Source organism: Parasteatoda tepidariorum, chromosome 6, assembly GCF_043381705.1.
Source record: "Parasteatoda tepidariorum isolate YZ-2023 chromosome 6, CAS_Ptep_4.0, whole genome shotgun sequence".
In the NCBI taxonomy this organism is placed as follows: domain Eukaryota; kingdom Metazoa; phylum Arthropoda; class Arachnida; order Araneae; family Theridiidae; genus Parasteatoda; species Parasteatoda tepidariorum.
The window spans coordinates 7,868,322-7,874,960 of record NC_092209.1 but is presented as its reverse complement, the minus strand read 5'-3'; positions in this window follow the sequence as shown (position 1 = coordinate 7,874,960).

Sequence of the window (6,639 nt, the reverse complement as noted above, 5' to 3'; positions counted from 1 at the left end):
GAGAGAGAGAGAGAGAGAGAGAGAGAGAGAGAGAGAGAGAGAGAGAGAGAGAGAGAGAGAGAGAGAGAGAGAGAGAGAGAGAGAGAGAGAGAGAGAGAGAGAGAGAGAGAGAGAGAGAGAGAGAGAGAGAGAGAGAGAGAGAGAGAGAGAGAGAGAGAGAGAGAGAGAGAGAGAGAGAGAGAGAGAGAGAGAGAGAAAGAGAGAGAGAGCTTACTAATATTGTATTTATAAATCCAAAGCAAAATATATCAATATAAAATAGTGTGAGGTTCCCCCAAAAAATGGAAAAATGGAAGCGAAAGAAGAACATATTAATCAAAGAATACAAAATAAAAATAACGGATATAATCGTGTGGGTTGATGCGTGATTATATCTTTTCTTTATTTTGTTTTTCCGGCTTTTTAGTTCTTTTTAAATTTTTAATTATTTTTTAAAAAAGCATTTCAAGAATGGCACGGGTAGCTTCGTTAAACCTTCTGATTGAGAAATAATTCCTCATTGAGTACAAATTAAATTTGAAGACAGAACTCTAAATTTTCGTTTTACCACGCAACTCAGAAAGTTTTTTTTTTTTGTGATTATGCCATTTAAAGTCAGTGAAAGCATCTTCTTAATTCTATTTTATGAGTGTGCCATTCATCAATGTGCGTAGGTTAACAGCGGAGACGTAAATGATGGGGGAAATTGAGAAGGAAGTTTAGTTTTGTCTAGACCAGAAGTTTTTTTTCCCCTAATAAATTACAGACCTTTGCTTGAAAGCATTATTGATTTTGAGAAATAAATTTTTTCTAAAGTGAATGTTTATAATAGCGGGATATTAATAGACAAAATATAAATTTGGAGCCCTCAAATTTTTACTGCTCACTAAATTTTTTTGAAAAGAAAAAAATAAAAGCAAAAAATAGATAGAAATAATTATTAAAAAAACAACATATTTTATATGACAGTTCAATGAATGATGAAAAATTAATAACAAATCAATTAGTAAATTTTATATTTTTCTACTTATATGTAAGAAAATCCCGAATGTCTACGCCAATCTCATAAAATTTATTCATTTATAAGTAAAAAATGTATTATTCCAAAAGCAAAGCATTGATTGCGTTTTAATTTCTCTAAATTATGATTGATTTCATTTCAATTAACCAATTGAGTGCAGATTTCTATAAAATAACCGCTAAGAGAATGAAAACATTAAATAAAGTAAGAAAAATCAAACCATATAAACTTAAAAATTTTATGCACTCACTTATGAGGGGTTATAAGAATCTTTTCTGTTCACGCGTCAATCCAATCTTGACTATATCGCTGATTCAAAACTAAAACGACACTTCTGCACTCACTTATTTGAATGAGAAGTGAGTGCAGAAGTGTCGTTTTAGTTTTGAACCAGCGATATGGTAAAATCGGTTTTCATCTGTTAAATATTTGACTTAACTAATTTTTCAAATGCGCAAATTTTTTATCAGCTACAAACAAGTTAAGGAATAATTATTATTAAATTCTTTAATTTTATTACTTAACATTTTTTTAAAATTAATAATTGATGTTTGAAAATTTAAAATTCTTTTGAGGGCCCTAGCACAACCATTCTTCCTTTACCATAATCAGACTAAGAATTTGACCATGAGGTATAATCGGTATTTTATGCGTTAAATCGCTGGTTTAAATAATTTTTCAAATATGCAGATTTTTTATCAGTTACAAGCAATTAAAAAAGAAGTTGCTCTAACAAGTGGGTTTACACATGCAATCTACGAACGAATTTCACCCACAAGAGCCGAAAAGCAAACTTCATAAATCGAAAACAAATCCGAAGTTCTAACCAACTGGCGATTTTGCAAATGGGCAAAATTGTTGGAATGTTTCTCTCCAATATATCATTTTCCAATCTAATAACAAGAGAAAACCGGTTTTACTATGGAGAGAAGAGAGCCATGGTGGCTCAGGGGATAGAGTGCTAGCCTCCCAATGTGGTGCAAAGGGTTCAAAACTCAGCAATGACTGATTGATTCGTATTCCGACCGGGCTCGCACTGACAACAGTGCTGGCTGACGTTAAATATCCTCGGTGATAGATGGATCATGTGTTAGAGTCCGTTGACCGTCAGGCTAACCGTGGGAGGATTGCGTGGTTTTCCTCTCCATGAAACGCAAAGGCTGATTAGTCCCATCAAAATGTCCTCTACGAAGGCAAATTTCTTTTAATACTTGATCAAGGAGTTCGCTTGTCTTCTGGAGTGGGTTAAAAATAACAAGGATACGGAGTTTAACATTAGTAGTTGTAAACCCAAAATTGGGACTGCTGTTCAATAACGGTTATAATATGCGGAGAAGACGTTGTTTGGATGCATAGGTCCTTGATCTCCCTTTAAAAGACGAGTCTATTCACAGCTGGGGGGAAAGAAATCAATTTAAAGAAGAAAAAAGAAACATGGAAAAGAAAAATCTAAATCATGTTTTAAATGTCTTTTATTTAACAGAAGTGAAAGTTGCTCTCAAGTAAAAAATTTATTATTTCTTTCTTCTTTAAGTGCAAAAAAATATTCAAAATTTCAATGATTGATTACCAGTTTGGAGTTTTAAAAGTTCAGAAAATCCACAAATGAGAAAAAACTATTCCATATAATAGAAGAAAATCATAAATATCTGAAATATCATATTTTAATTTAAAACCGTCGTTGAATAGCCGACCTAATTTTGGGTTCACGACTACCATTTCTCAACTCCGTAGCCTTGTAATTGTGACCCCAATCCAGAAGAAAAGGGAACTCCTGGATCAAATATTGAGAGAAATTTGTCTCCGCGGCAGGCTTGAATGCGGGACGGAAAAGAAAAAAACACTGGTAGTAGATTTTTTTTTCAACAACAGATACATTTCGGGACGAGTAAATCTATTCTTAACAATAAATAAATTATTGCTATAATTTCATTACCCAAAGAGAGAGAGCAATTTAAGATATAAACTTTATTTGTTAAAAAACAAAAACTGGTAGTTATGGAGGCTTTATTATTCCCGAAAAAATGATAAAAATCAAATATATTTGATACCAGTTTCTACTCTTTTCCGTCTTCAAATATATAGACTTTCAGCCTGCTTCTAGGAGAAACTAACACTCATTTGCGTTACATGAAGAGAAAACCACGAAAATCTAATGGTTAGTTCGCTGGCAAAGGGATTCTAACCCATGATCCGTCTACCACAAATGATAGCACTGTGGTCGGTGCGAGTCGGGAGTAGACTTCATATCAACCAGTCATTCGAACCTGGCTCACCACATTGGGAAGCCAACTTTCCCTGTACCCTGCGTTATTTTAACCCATTAAATACCCAACTTTCTCAAATTTATACCAGTTTTATTTTATTTTATAACCGTCGTTAAGCAGCCGACCCAATTTTGGGTTTACGACTACCAATATTCAATTCCGTATAATTAATTAACCCAATCCGGAAGAAAGGGATTTCCTGGATCAAATATTGAGAGAAATTTGTCTTCGTGGCGGACTTTTTGGTGGAACTAACTCGCATTTGCGGTACATAAAGAGAAAAACCTCGAAAACCTTTCACGGTTAGCACGCAAGCAAGGAGATTATAACCCATGATCTGTTTACCATTGAGGATTGCCCTGTGATCGTTACGAGAAGGGATCAAAATTTGTATCAACCCGCTGAGTTTCGAACTTGGGTCACGTTATTAGTAGGTGAACGTTTTCTCTCCTGAGTTTCTTTTACCTATTAAAAACTCAACTTTCTCAAACTTTTTCCGTAAGAAAATGTTTCACAAGAACAAGTAGTAATAAGTTTTAGTCTCCTTTGTGGTTAATTGGATATCTTATTACAGTTTGGTGCCTGGCGCCGTACCTCACCCCCCCCCCGCCTTTACCTGTCTATCTGTACAAGACTGTTTTGAATTTTCTTATCCTCAAAAACCCCACAAAAAAAATTGTAACTCTAATTACTTTATGGATGATAAAGAAAAAAGTAAATAACAACAATAGGATTTTAAAACCCTAAAAAATTTCCTATGCATCCCTCCGCCGATGTTGCATTTACGAAAAATGTGAACAGACCTTATTTTAGAAAAGTTTTACTATTATTATGATAATTTAGAATTTAAGCTTTCCAACATACCGCCATTGAAAAAAATCTTTTCCAAAATCCAAATTTTATTTATTTAATCAGATTACGAAATTAAATTTAAAAAAAAAAATATTAGAAACAATTAATAAATAAAATGAATGAGCTGTTATCATTTTTGAGTGTTACATGTATAGTTCGTCTATGTAAGGAACTCCCCCCACCATTCGTCTGAAGCAGTGGTGGTGACTATGGTAACGAGGTTAAACTGTTTCAAGTAGGGGTGTTGGGTTATCATTTAAGACAGGTTTTGGCTCGAGTCGATGGAGAAAGGAAATCAGCGAAGACAGAAGCTCTCCTCTTTGAAATGCGATATTTCTTGTTTCCATAGCAGCAGAAAACCTTAGAATTTCTGGCGAGGGGAGTTCTTTCTATAGACAAACATTACTTTTTGAATGTAGACCTGTATGGTTATTTTTGGAAACTCTGAAGCTCGTATTTTAATATGAAACTAGTTTCAAATGAATTCCTGTCTGCAAAAAGGTTTTTAAAAATTTGAAAAGTCTTTGCACTTATTGTAATTTTAACTTTGCGTGTTTGGAATATTCTAAATTTTTTCCTTTTATGTTTCAATGAATTATATGAGTCTTAGTGAAAATATAACCTCCATATTTTGAAATGAAACGGGTTTCAAATTTAAACCGCGTTGCGAAAAAAGTATAAAAAATTTGCAAAATGCCCATCCCTTATTTGGTTTGGACTGTTTATTGGTGTTTTGAACTAAACAGGAATTTTTTCAAAATTTTCAATTCATATTTCTGGCTATGCATGAATATTTGAAAAAAATATGGCACTCCTATTTTAATATGAAACAACTTTTAAATTTATCTTGTTTTACCGCAAAAAGAGTTTAAGAAACAAAATTATATTTTTAAATATATTAATTATTATATCAATTATTAGATTAAAAAATCATATTAACAATATAAAAATTATATTAATTGTTATCAAATTATATTGTGAGCCAAATGGCTTTAAAATACACGGGAAACAGTAACCCGGAAGTATAGGCGGTATGGAGTTGCCTAATGTAGAAAACACCATCCATTTTGAAGCCTTTTTGGCTCAGAATGGGATCACTGTTTTTTGACACTCTCTTGAGTAGTATTTCTTGTAAGCGTGTATTTGTTACCTTATTTATTATTCATGCTCAATGGATGGGTGGTCTAATGTAAACAATAACAACTGTCCTTAAACCGGAAGAAATTTAGAAAATTTCCGGTGTATCCCTCCGCTTATGTTATGACTACGAGGTGATGTGTGAACAAGCCTAATATTCTATGCAGTTTTGTTATTGTAATTTGGGTTCAAATCTAAACATAATTGTACCATTCATAAGAGCTTTCAGAAATGTATTGNTAAATCAGATTTCTGATGCATCGCCTTGAATGAAAGTCGCTGTATCGTCTTGCCGATATATGCGTTAAATCGATATGTCCCGATACATCGATTTACAGCCCAGTCCTAATTATGATAATTTAGAACTTAAGCTTTCAAACATGCCACCATTATAAAAAATCTTTTCCAAAATCCAAATTTTATTTATTTAATCAGATTACGAAATTAAATTTCAATAAGAAAAATATTAGAAACAATTAATAATTAAAATGAATGAGCTGTTATCATTTTTGAGTGTTACATATACAGTTCGTCTATGTAAAGAACTCCCCCCACCAATCGTCTGAAGCAGTGGCTGTGACTATGGTAACGAGGTTAAACTGTTTCAAGTAGGGGTGGGGTGTTGGGTTATCATTTAAGACAGGTTTTGGCTCGAGTCGATGGAGAGAGGAAATCAGCGAAGAGAGAAGCTCTCCTCTTTGAAATGCGATATTTCTTGTTACCATAGTAGCAGAAAACCTTAGACTTTCTGGCGAGGGGTGTTCTTTCTATAGACAAACATTACCTTTTGAATGTAGACGTGTATGGTTATTTTTGGAAGCTCTGAAGCCCGTATTTTAATATGAAACTAGTTTCAAATGAATTCCTGTCTACAAAAAGCTTTTAAAAAATTTGATAAGTGTTTGAGCTTATTGCAATTTTAACTTTGCTTGTTTGGAATATTTTTAATTTTTTCCTTTTATGTTTCAATGAGAGTCTAAGTGAAAACATGACATCCATATTTTGAAATGAAGTTTCAAACTTAAACCACGTTGCGAAAAAAATATAAAAAATTTTCAAAATGTCCGCCCTTTAGTAGGTTTGGACTGTTTATTGGTGTTTTGGGTTAAACACGAATTTTTTTCAAAATTTTCAATTCATATTTTTAGCTATGCATGAATACTTGAAAAAAATATGGCACGCCTATTTTAATATGAAACAACTTTTAAATTTATCCTGCTTTACCGCAAAAAGAGTTTAAGAAACAAAATTACATTTTTAAATATATTAATTATTATATCAATTATTAGATTAAAAAATCATATTAAAAATATAAAAATTATATTAATTGTTATCAAATTATATTGTGAGCCAAATGGCTTTAAAATACACTGGAAACAGTAA